The 13292-nt window shown below is 37.3% G+C and overlaps 1 protein-coding gene across 1 annotated transcript in view; it reads left to right on the top strand.

Annotated features, from left to right (window-relative positions):
• NELL2 (neural EGFL like 2) overlaps positions 1 to 13292 on the top strand; it is a 457184-nt gene that overhangs the window by 221159 nt on the left and 222733 nt on the right. The window lies entirely within an intron of this gene.

Here is a 13292-nt window from a genome sequence, read left to right as displayed (position 1 = left end):
TAATTTCTAGAGGAACATTGAGCTGATTTCAGCATATAAGAACATCTTTTTTCATGTATTTACAATGCTGAGGACATAAATACTATTTTGTTTAGTTTCCATAATTTCTACTCCAGTTAAGTAGTTTGATGCAAAAGTTCTGGGAATTTCAAACTTAAGACAATTTCAAACTTGAATTAGCAGTTCGGACTTCTTTCGTTGTTTTTTTTTTCCCTATAATACTTAAATTCAGTTTTCTTTGGTTCAATTTTTATCTATTTATATATTTAAGCATCATTAGCACTGTAGCACTGTCCTCTCATTGTTCATCTATTTGCTCGAGAGGCCCAATAACGTCTCCATTGTGATACTTGCTACTGTGTTCAGCATCATTAAAATATCACAATAGGAGAAAAGGGGTCTACCTTTATTCCTTTGAAATTTAAATCCCTCCTCATAGGGAGAAACGGTTGTATATTTTAAAGCCAAAGTTCATTAAAGTTAAACTTTGAATTTATCCTTAGGCCTAATTTCTCATGAAAAGTAAATGAAAAAGAGTTAGAGATAACTATGTACTATTATTTTGAAACAGCTCACCAGTTATCTGATTTTCTGTTAGCTGGTTTGTTTGTTTGTTTTCACAAAGGATATACCTCTTTAGAAAATGTACATATTTAAGTCTATTATAGTTTATGAGCACTTGTTATTTTACAGAAGATAACTTATGAATTGAATAATCAACTCGTGGTACATGCAAGTATGAAATAGGATTAAGAATAAGAACAAATCGAATTAAGATCATCACTATTTTGAGGGTAGATCTAGAGAATATTCTTAGGCCTTTCATTTATGATTTACTTTAATCGTAAGACTTTTGATATAGAAAATCTTACACCACATAAATCTATTGATAGTATTTGTTGAACACATCTGTGCCTAGAATTGAATTCTGCTCATGAAGCCATGAACAAAACCAATTAAACTGCTGACCTCAGAGTGTTGACTTTCTAGTGAAAATAGGATTTAACCGTCTATGTCCATTTTTCAAATACAAATGGAAATAGAATTGTTGCTAATAACTTTTTCCTAACTGCTCCCTTTTATTTATTTATTTATTTATTTATTTATTTTTAAATTTTATTGAATCACCATGAAAAAGTTACAAGCTTTCATGTTTGGGTTATAATCACACAATGATCAAACACCCATCGCTCCACCAGTGCACATTTCCCACCACCAATATCCCCAGTATATCCCCCCTTCCCACCCTCTCTCTGTTTCATGGCAGACAATATTCCCCATACTCTCTCTACTTTTGGGCATTATTCATTATTCAGTTGGTCTGAAGGATGTGAGTTATTGTTCAACTAACTGCTCCCTGTTAGAAAAAAAAAATCAAGTTACTCAATGCCTCCTGAAATCTACATTCTTTAATAAGCAGAAAGAAAGTGCATGTCCCTTTAGCACTAGGCCAAACTACTCTAACCCTTCTGAATGTTCCCAGAGTTCCCCGGGTGGCATGTCAACCACTTTGGCAAACTCTTGTATGAAGATTGTTAACTTATTTTAGTGACTAGTAACTCTCCGGCTGGAGCGATAGCACAGCGTTAGGGCGTTTGCCTTGCACGCAGCCAATATGGCCGACCCGAGTTCGATTCCTCCGCCCCTCTCGGAGAGCCCGGCAAGCTACCGAGAGTATCTCGCCCGCAGGGCAGAGCCTGGCAAGCTCCCCGTGACGTATTCGATATGCCAGACACAGTAACAACAAAGTCTCCAATGGAGACATTACTGGGTCCGCTCAAGCAACTCTCCAATGTTGACCACTGAAGAGGAATGTCATTGTTTACCATGTTAATTTTGTTTTGTTTTTAAGTCAGAAGATTATTTCATTTCCTCAGTGTGATTTCTGAAATTTGGTATAGGCTGTTTGAGAATCACCTGAGGTGCTTGTTTTAAAAATTGGAGCTCCTCAATGCAGCCTTACTTTCCCATAGTGGTAATGATTGTATCTTCACTTTTACAAGATTAGCAGGTGATTCTTATGTGCACTTATTTTCTAGAATAATTATATGCTATCAATTATATATATATATATAATCTAAAAATATCAGGACTATTCTAGGGTTATTCTGTATTGATGTCCTTCTTCATTAATGTGTCCCTGCCCAGAAAGAAGAATTACGTCTCTATGACTGTGTACTCTATGTGGTTGTGTATTCTGTTCTAAAACATAATATGGTTTTAGTTTAAATCAGTCTCTCAATCTGAAACTACTGATATTTTGGATTGGCTAATTTGTTTGTTCTAAGGGTCTCTCTTGTGCACAGTAAGATATCCTGAACTGTTTATGCAGAATATCCTATACCATCACTCACTAGGTGCTAGGTAGCATGTGTGTATACACCCCACCCTTTCATAGTTGTATAACCAAAAATGTCTGTAGACTTTGTCAAATTTTCTCTGGAGAATAAAAAGTGACTTCCTGTTGAAAACGATTAGCTTGAGTTAAGAAAAAAAAGATAGGAATATAACTACATGCAAGTGTTTCAACTACCCACAGTATTTTGTTTATATTATTTGATTAAATTGAGCTATTTTGATTTCATGCTTACACATAAACTTACACATAAAGTTTATGTGTAAGCATGAAATCAGGTGCTCTGGGCTGCATTTATCACTGAGTGGTGAGAGATACATAAAAGGAATTATGGAAAAGGGATGAGCTATTTACATTTAGGACATGAGGCTGCAGTGGGTCTAGATTCCAAAGGACAAAATAAAATTAGACAGGAGAACATTTCCCCTAGTACTGAGTATTTGTGGACATATTGTAAAGATTGAAGAAGATGCCATAAAGTAGCAAAAAATGGAAACTTCTTTTAAAGATGCATAAGTAGAAATACAGAGATACAGATTTTGACATTAATATGCATGGAGCAGGCCCAGAGAATATTTAGGAAGAATCCAGTGTCAGTGATACTGGGTATATGTTTATACACCCATGAACTCATGTGAACATTCAAGATGTATGGAGAAATTGTTAGAGAGATGTTGAAGGGAAACCTTATATTCATCAGTAATCAAGGAAGTTTATAACTCTTCCCTGGTACATTATTGAATTTTTATTATGATTCTGAGTTTGATTTGCCACTATTCTCAACAGATTGCTTACTTTTTGCATTACTTATAGTATCACAGAAACATTTACTGATTACAACTGCCATACTTTTACTAGTCAATAATGTCAAAAGAAAAAAATTCAATCAGAATTAGTTACTTTGCTTGTCCTCTTTATGAAAAAAATATTTTGCTTCATTCTCCATCTATAATTATTTTTAAATTTTTTTCAAAAAAGTATGTCAGAAATTTTGGGACTTAATAAACAAGAAAAAAAGTGAAGTGCTAACACATGAACTGAGCATATTTTTATTTTTGACAAATTGAAATTGTGGGAAATTTAATGGAAAAGATATTGTAAATACATATGTAGATTTAATTCTCTTTCTATATATTGTGGGGACCTGTGTAAATCACTTACTGTCTGAATATCATTCTCCTCACTTTCTAGTATTTTTCTCATAGGGCTGTTGTGAAGGTCAACAGTTAAATTAGATGATATGAAAATATTTTCTAATGATATGAAAAATGTCCTCACTGGGGCCCCTTGGAGGGTGGCGGGTAGAGTTTCCCTCCCCGCCCCGACTAGAACTCCGGCAGCCGAAGACCTCCAGAACCAGCCACAGCCATGCTGATACCACTCTCCACATGCATGAAGGTACCGGCAGAGGAACAAAGGCATGCGGTCCTGGGGGCTGAGATCTCCAAGCCTGCCCGATCAGGGCTGAGCATCCTCCACCCAGATCCTCCAAATTCCAGTAGGCAGGAGTCACGCCCACCAACTGGCCCCCTGGCGCCGTGTAATCCCATCATCTGCCAAGATCCAGAGACTATAAAACCCAGCTCCTGGAAGAAAACAGCGCAGAGTCTCCTGCCCCCGCGCCTGGCTGTCCTCGCCAGGGTCCCTTGGAGGAGGGTGGGTTGAGTTTCCCTCCCTGCTCCAACCAGGGCTCCGGCAGCCAAAGACCTCCAGAACCAGCCACTACCATGCTGAGACCACTCTCCACACGCATGAAGGTACCGGCAGAGGAACAAAGGCATGCGGGTCCGGGGCTGAGATCTTCAAGGCTGCTCGGATCAGGGCTGAGCATCCTCCACCCAGATCCTCCAGATTCCAGTAGGCAGGAGTCAGACCCACCAACTGACCCCCCTGGTGCTGTGTAATCCCATCAACGGCCAAGACCCAGAGACTATAAAACCCAACTCCCAGAATGACATCTTATTATCTCATTCTTACTTTGGACAACCTGGCAGGCTACCAAATGTAACCTGCCCACATGGCAGAGTCTGGCAAACTCCCCGTGGCGTACCCAATATGCCAAATACCGGTAACAATGATGGGTCTCATTCTCCTAACCCTGAAAGAGCCTTGACTGTGGCACTTTTTAGAATCTCAGGGCTAGGACAAAGGAGACATTACTGGTGCCTGCTCGAGGCAATTGACGAACAACAGGATGATCATGATGGTGTTCATGAAAATATTTTCTAGAAAAAATAAAGACGTTAGTAAAACCTTATTATTTGTTTTAGCTTAAAGAAATTTTTATTTAAAAATGTGTTCTTATTTATATAAGAAAAATAAATCTGAATTTTTTTATGTGTGAAAACATAAGTTTCGAGTGTGGAGTTAAATTTATGTCAATTCATGCAACATGCCTTTATTTATTTACTTTGTTTCTGTTTTTACTTATTAATTTTTGCTTTGGGGCTACACCCAGCTGTGTGAGCAGAAATATACTGAGGCTTACTCCTGCATCAGTGCTCAGAGACCACTCCTAGCTGGCTCAAGTGACCTTATGAAATATTGGGGTCAAACCCAGGTCGACCTCATGAAAGAGAAACAATTACCTTACCTAATGTCCTACTTCTCCAACCCCAAATATATATTTTTAGAATTAAGATATTAGATCATTACATATCGAAAACTTGAGGCAACAGTATTATCTTATATTTTAATCTTAACTAAGAAATCTTTACTTTAGCAGAGGAGTTATCATGTATTATTTCCAGAATCAAGCTACTTTATGCCAAATGAATTTCTGAACTGGATGATATTCTAGCCAGTTTTTAGAGCATGTATATTTTATCCTTATTTTGCAAATTATATGTAAAAAATGTGAACTGTAATCATGAACATTCATTTTTTTTCTGTAAATGAACAGCAGGTTAAAATTTTTGGTAATAACACATGTATGTACTTGTTTATTAAGATTAAGAAAAAGTCTGCTTAGAATTAAGCAATTCATTTAAAATCAACTTCAGGTGTCTTATGTGAAGCAGCCGGCTTTATTTTATCCTTTTCATATTAAATAAGTTAAAGTTATTTGAAGAAATAAGACATTATTCTTTTAAAATAATAGGAATTCATTTAAAGTAATAGGCAAAGTATCACATGATCAAAACATATAAGCTTTTGTGAAGAACTGATTCCAGTATAAAATAAGTTTAATTTATATATCACGGGCTGTAGCACTGCACTTTCCTCTCATTGTTCATCGATTTGCTCGAGCAGGTCCAGTAACGTCTCCATCTTGTGACTTGTTGTTACTGTGTTTTGCATATTGAATATGTCATGGGTGTGCAGGTGAGATACTCTAGGTAACTTGCCGGGCTCTCTGAGAGGGGTGGAGGAATCAAACTCGGGTCTGCCAGGTTGGCTGCGTGCAAGGCAAAACGTCCTACTATGGTGCTTCTCTCCAGCCCAGCTTGGGGGTATGATTCTTGCTTAGGGTGCAAGAGGTCCCGGGTTCAAGTTCCAGAGTAATACGTGGGTATCAAGGACAAAATTTAAAAATAGTTATAGGTAAGAGAAGGAAGTTTAAACAGGAAATTAGAGTAGCTGGGAATATAGAGGAATAGGCAAGTAAGTGAAACATCTTTGATTCATTGGTTTTAGGATTGCTTTAGGATCTCTCATGAAAGCTGGTAATTTGAGAAAAAAATGAAATGTTGTCAGTTGATAAGGTAAATATTAGTTTCATCATGAATATTACAGACAGGAGAATATTTTTAGGAATAATAACTTTGAAATCTAGAAAGCAGTTGGGCACAAATTAAATGTCTATTATGGAGAAATGTAAGAAATGTAAGTCATGTTAAAGCAGTAGACTGGTATTTTGGGGCAAAAAAGTATTTCAGAGCAAAGAGAAAATAAAATTTTTGGACACAGAGGCCAGTTAAGAAACTGATAGGTGGCAAAGAGATAGTACATCCGCTTACATCCGCTCAGCCTGCACATGACTTACCCAGGCTTGAATTCTGACACTATCTAGCCTAAAACACAAACTGTGCCCTAAACCACAAACACACACCCACACACACACACTCACACCCCCCCACACACAAAAGAAATTTATGCAATATTTAATAATGTGGTTGGTAAAAAGGAAGAAAACATATGATTCAAAACCACATCTCTTAACTGATTTGACAGAAAAATAGGACCCTGGGGTTTTAAACAATACATAGGAATATTTTTATTTTTCCAAGCACTGTAGCATTGTAGCACTGCCCTCCCAAGAGGGCACCAGTAATGTCTCCATTGTGAGTAACAACAATTCCATTGTTGTTACTGTTTTTGGCATATCGAATCCGTCACGGGTAGCTTGCCAGGCTTTGCCGTATTTTTCCAATAAATTCAAAATTAGTTTTTCTTTGTCTTAAAGAATTTTTGGATTTCTACTTTTTTTTTACCAGTTGTTTACTTAGTAGCTTGTTTAATTCTCCAATTATTTGTGATTGTTTTATTTTTCTTCTTGTAACAGATTTCAATTACAAACCATTATTACTGGAAAAGATTGATATTCATTCTTCATAAATATATTAAAACCTTAAGCACTGAGCAGCAGCAGGTGTGGCACAAAAACAAAAAGAAATAAAACCAAATACATAGAAAGAAGGAAAATAACATTGCTGAAAAAAATAATTACACAGGTGGCTTAAATCAAAAGACATGGGTAGCTGTGTTGTGTGCAGAAAACATTATGAAAAAAATAATCCGGATGCTGTTGACTCCAGAGGTATTCTGGAGACCTCTCCATAGCTCCAAAGAGACATTAATTTGAGATCTTTGGTAGAAAGATCTTCTCCTTATCATTATTACTCATCAGCCATCCTGATATTCATCAACTGGCATGTTTGGGAACACAGGTCTGAGGTCTAGTTCAAGTAATTGTCTCCTAAAACTTTTCCCACCTTGTATATGATGAAGTCTGAGCTTTCTGTTTGGTTGGTTGGTTTAGGGACCACACAGGGCTGGGGATGCTCTGGGCTTCCTCCTAACTCTGCCTCAGGTTCACTGTTTGGAATCTGGATGCGATTCTGGCTATAGAACCCAGGTCTGCTGCATATCAGGCAAGCACCTTACTTTGCTGTGCTATCTCTCCGGTCACAAAGTTCAGGTTTATTTTATGTTTTTCTTTTCACAAAGTTTATTTTATTAACTTTCAAGTTTATTAATGTGCATCCTAAACATCTTGTGATCTTATCTGTGCAATCTCTTTGTCCCTGGTATCTTTGTGACTCCCTCTTTTCCTTTATTAATCGCTTGGGTTATATTAGATGGTTGCTACAGTTCTTTTCTGACTGTAAAGATCTGTGGTCCTGAATAATTACAAACTCTCAGAATTCAGATAGTATGAAAGTGATTTATATTATCCTCTTTCTAAAATAAATCATCTTAAATTATCCTGGGGCAAGAAAATTTGCTCAAGTATAAGAAACAGAGTTTTTGCTTGCTCTTTCTTTCTTTCTTTCTTTCTTTCTTTCTTTCTTTCTTTCTTTCTTTCTTTTAATTTTGTGCAACATATGACTGTGCAGCCTATAAAATCCCTCACAATCAAATTCTCTTCTGACACATAGATCATGTTCTCTTTATTTCGATTATAAAAGTTACGGGTTGATAATGAATTATAATGAATTGGAACCCCCCGCCTTTGTTTCATACTCGATGAAATTAAATCCAGAAATTAATTGCATGTCATATGTATAATAGAGCCAAAAATACAAGCGTCTATATTTCTACCTCAGTGTTCACCCCTCTTTATAAGACTGTTACACCATAATGGTTTATGCTTCGTCTTCATACAAAAGCCCTGTCTAAGGTGAATGCCTGAGCAGTACAGAGGGAAGAAAAGGATTCACTCTCTCCATTTATATGAAAGTTCATGAAATTTTCTATTGAATAGATATTTAGTGAGAACTAATATATTCTAATAGAAAAAGACAAGAAATGCATTAACAAATGACAATGACGTACTTACAGATCGTGTTCACTGATATAGAAAAAGCAAACTTGATTCATGTATAACCTGGCTTCTTAATTTTATCACCAGCTCCTAAAGTGGGAATTAATGGGCATGCAATTGTTTGTATCACAAAATTTGAATTCTCAGTATGCTGTGCATTAATGTGTACTCAGAAAAAAGTAAGTTCAGTATTTAAAGAGTTTGGTGTTATCTATTTAATGCATATTGTATTTCTCTGTAGATGCATTTATCATCCCATAAATTACTGTTCCTCTGTTATTTCTACAGCTAGAAGTTTTCTTTCTGTCCTAATTCAGAACTTGGACCTAGAATATGTACACTGTGTACTTGTTGAGAAAATGAAGATTTCTTTTCCTTCTTTTGGTCCATACCTCACTGTGCTCTGGGATTACTCCTGGCTCTATGCGCAAAGGACCATATACGGTCCTGAGGATAGAGTTGAGGTTGGCTGCATGCAGACCAAACACCAGAAAACCTGTATCATATCTCTGGCCTGTAGAAGATTTCTTTACAAACAAATTCCTGCAACTTCTTTTTCCACTTAAAGTCTTAAGAAGGGGTATAAGAGGAATTATATAGAGCCTGACTTATTTAACATAAAATACTGTCTCTCCAGGAACGATGGGTATTTTAGAGACATTGTTATCTAAAATCTTTTCTTAGAAATAGAAGGTATCTAAGTGGATGCTGATGATGACAACAATAATTTTAGCATCTCCTGAATGGTAAGGCAGACTCTTTTTAAACTAAAATTTTGCTTTAACTTTTTTATACTAAAATTGTACAGTTCTTAAGTCACAGGATTAAATCTCTACAGCATATCCAAACCATATTTAATATTTCATTTTGTAGAAAACTGTCTCTGTGGCTGGCCTTTCAAACTTTGTTCTCTTCTTTCTGCTTAGTAGAAACTTATTGATGAATAACATATCCCTGCCACTATTAGTGTTTATAGTTCTGTGCCATGAAGTCATTGATATAACTGGAAACCAGTTAAACATTTGTGCATAGAAAACATTAAATAAATGTATAGAGAACTGAATTGTGAGAATTACATTTAATTTGGGATGTAGAACAAAAAAGTATCCTCCACTGTTTTGAACCATAATTTTCTATCAGATTACTTTTTATTCTGGTCAATTTTGTGTCTGTGAATAGAGAAAAAAATGACAGTTGACAGGTTTTATCTCTTAGGGAAGTTCCTTCACTATTATAGGGCTTGGAAAATCAAGAAGGCAATTTCCATATAGATATACAGTATTATTTGTTTTATAATATTTTATTTCTCTGCCCTCATAATAGTGCTCCAAGAATTAGGCATTACATGTTATATCTCTTTAACACTGCTGGTGTTTTCCTCTACTCAGGGAAAGGAGGATAAGTGGAAATATTTTGATGCCTTTATTTTTCTTGGGTCCCGGGGCTGAGATCTCCAAGCCTGCTTGGATCGGGGCTGAGCATCCTCCACCCAGATCCTCCAACTTCCAGTAGGCAGGGGTCACACCCACCAGCTGGTCCCCTGGCTCCATGTAATCCCATCAATGGCCAAGACCCAGAGACTATAAAACCCAGTTCCCGGAAGCGACATCTTATTATCTCATTCTTACTTTGGACAAAATGCCACGCTACCGAATGTAACCTGCCCACACAGCAGAGTCTGGCAAACTCTCCGTGGTGTACCCAATATGCCAAATACCAGTAACAATGAAGAGTCTCATTCTCCTAACCCTGAAAGAGCCTTTAATATGGCACTTTTTAAAAAAATCTCAGGGCTAGGACGAAGGGGACGTTACTGGGGCCTGCTCGAGGCAATTGACGAACAACAGGATAGTCGTGATCGTGATCAGCTTAGTTTATTTGTGTGATCCAAATTATTCAAATTCATGCAAGTCTTCACATTAAATAGGTTTCTCATTTTTGTTTTATCTCCCTCCTTGATTTTTCTCTGATTATATAAAAACTTGAAAGTAAACATACAAAAGAAAAGTTGGCTATTCATTGTCTCCTGGTCATCCTGGGATGCATATTCAAATAACAAAGAGTTAAAAAAAAAAGTATTTAGAAAACCTTCTTACTTTTGCGCAAGTTTATATACCAAATTATCCAGCAACCTATGGTTATAAATAGTCTCATTAACATAAATACTACTGTCACTTTTTTCTTTTCCTCCATGATTCTAATACTCTCAAACTTTTTATTTCTTATGTATTCTTGTGAGTAACCTGGGGTACTTCATATTATTTAGGAGTTTGATTTGTCAGACTTGGAAGATATTCTTTGGTGGTAGACTTCCAGTTTTCTCTTCTAGGATACTTTTTTTTATCTTTGGAGAGAGGGCATTGTTTTCAGTAATTGATGCTTGCTCTACCTGGGACTCAATCCATTTGTGGGCATGTAATTACTTGCCTCTATAGGGAACTGTGGTCTCACTGGGATATGCTCTTGTTTTGAGTAGATGTCATAGTGTACTATGAGTAATTCTCTTCTCTGATAACAAGGATGTCTTTAGTGATTTATGTTCATTACTTTTTGCTCTTTTATCCCAGAGGTAAATTCTTGACTTGATGTACATGGACTTCAAAGCCATTCTTTATCCCACAAGTATAACTACAGAGAATTCTTGCTAAATGTTTCAGTTATGTTCACTTCTTTGCAGCCCTCCTCAAAGAAGCAGGGTTAAAGTCACCTGGTTTAACCAAGTATATCTCATCTGAGGATAATCTCATCTGATCTCTGGAAGTAAATAAGTTTTCATCATATTTCCCCAAATGTCCTTTGTAGTTTTATTTTATTGGTTGTAATTAAATGTGATATTTCCCTTGCAGACTACTGCAAATGTTTAGAAGTAGTGTGGTGTCATAGAAAAAGTATACAAAAAAGTCTACTAAAAAGTGTACTAAAAATTAAAAATTCTAAGAGCCTCACATTCTTGAAGGGTATGTTTATTGGAGGATAATCATTGTTTATTTTCATTTATTCTGTAGTTTTATTGACTTCATTATTGTCTTAAACATCCCATAAGTTCTTACGGATACAAGAATTAACTATATGTGCTATAATTATTGGTCCTGGTTGTACATTACATTTGGGAATCATCATACTGCAGGGGCAAATAGGTCATGCTTTTTTACCTTAATAAATATTTATCAGAAAGTTGTTAAGTGTATTCAGTTTCAGGTTGACAGTTGCTTTTATGTAGTGCAGCAGACAACTTATGTCTCCGAATGTCTAATAGTAAGTCTTCTGGTTCTTTAATGCAAAAGTTTTCTGACCATTGAAGTTGAGTCATCATGGAGAAGATAAAACACACGAAATAATAACTCCAAATTTAGAGGAAGTATTTGGAAGTGGGCCTTGGAACCAGTGTTCAAGATAGAGTATTGTTGGAGTTAAGAAACACAAATAGATACTTAAAGAACAAATATATCATCTAGTAGTAAGAAGCTTATAAAAATTAATGAAGGTGCAATTGATGATACTGCAATGGAAAGGAATTACTGTATCAGAAACGTCTTACGTCTCTAGGGAAATTTTCACAGAAACATTCAGACAGATTCTTGAAGAATAAGTTCATTCATAGGGAGAGATAAAAATCCAGTAAGTCTGGTAATAGGGAGAGAAGAGATGGAGAGAAAGCTTATACAAAAGCAAATATGTGAGCTTTGCCTATTGAAGTAGCACTGTAGCACTGTCCTCCCGTTGTTCATTGATTTGCTCAAGCGGGCATCAGTAACATCTCCACTGTGAGACTTGTTGTTACTGTTTTGGGCATATGGAATACACCATGGGTAGCTTGCTAGGCTCTGCCGTGTGGGTGGGATAGCTTGCTGGGCTCTCCAAGAGGGACAGAAGAATCGAACTCAGGTCGGCCACATCCAAGGCAAATGCCCTACCCACTGCGCTGTTGCTGCAGCCCACCTATTCAAGTAAGGAGAGAAACTTAGCCTGGCCAGAGGGTTGAGAGGAGAAAATGGAATGAGGGCATAGGACAGAAAAGTAAGGTCAAAAGTTGGGGGAAACATATTGTGTTAAAAGATTTGTAGCATATTGTGTTTATTTATATTTTGAAGTTGAATGGAAAAGTTAGTCTAGAAATATTTTAGTTTTTCCTCTGCTAACTCATCACGATCACAATCACGATCATCCTGTTGTTCGTCGATTGACTCGAGCAGGCACCAGTAACGTCTCCTTCGTCCTAGCCCTGAGATTTTAAAAAGTGCCATATTCAAGGCTGTTTCAGGATTAGGAGAATGAGACCCATCATTGTTACTGGTATTTGGCATAATGGGTACACCACGGGGAGTTTGCCAGACTCTGCCATGTGGGCAGGTTACATTCGGTAGCCTGGCATTTTGTCCAAAGTAAGAATGAGATAATAAGATGTCATGCGGCCAGGAATGTGGCTGTGCCCTTCCAAGAGCTGGGTTTTGTAGTCTCCGGGGCTTGGCGGTTGATGGGATTACACAGCGCCAGGGTACCAGTTGGTGGGTGTGACCCCTGCCTACTGGAAGGTGGAGGATCTGGGTGGCGGATGCTCAGCCCCGATCCAAGCAGGCTTGGAGATCTCAGACCCAGGACCTGCATGCCTTTGTTCCTCTGCCGGTACCTTCATGCATGTGGAGAGTGGTCTCAGCATGATTATGGCTGGTTCTGGAGGTCTTCGGCTGCTGGAGCTCTGGTCGGGGTGGTGAGAGAAACTCAACCCACCCCCCTTCAAGGGGCCCTGGTGAGGACAGCCAGGAGTGGGGGCAGGAGACTCTGCGCTGTTCTCTTCCGGGAGCTAGGTTTTACAGTCTCTGGGTCTTAAGCTAACTCATATAGTAGCTAAAATGCTCTAGCTCTAAAATATGCTTCCTGATTATATCAGTTACTTAATTTGATACTCTCAGGATAAGAAAATACTTGAAATTATTTAAAAAATTACTTGAT

The sequence above is a fragment of the Sorex fumeus genome, unplaced genomic scaffold (genome assembly GCF_029834395.1).
Source record: "Sorex fumeus unplaced genomic scaffold, SorFum_2.1 ptg000036l, whole genome shotgun sequence".
Lineage (NCBI taxonomy): Eukaryota > Metazoa > Chordata > Mammalia > Eulipotyphla > Soricidae > Sorex > Sorex fumeus.
Note: the sequence above shows the minus strand (reverse complement) of the source record. Positions and strands in the feature narration are given on the sequence as shown.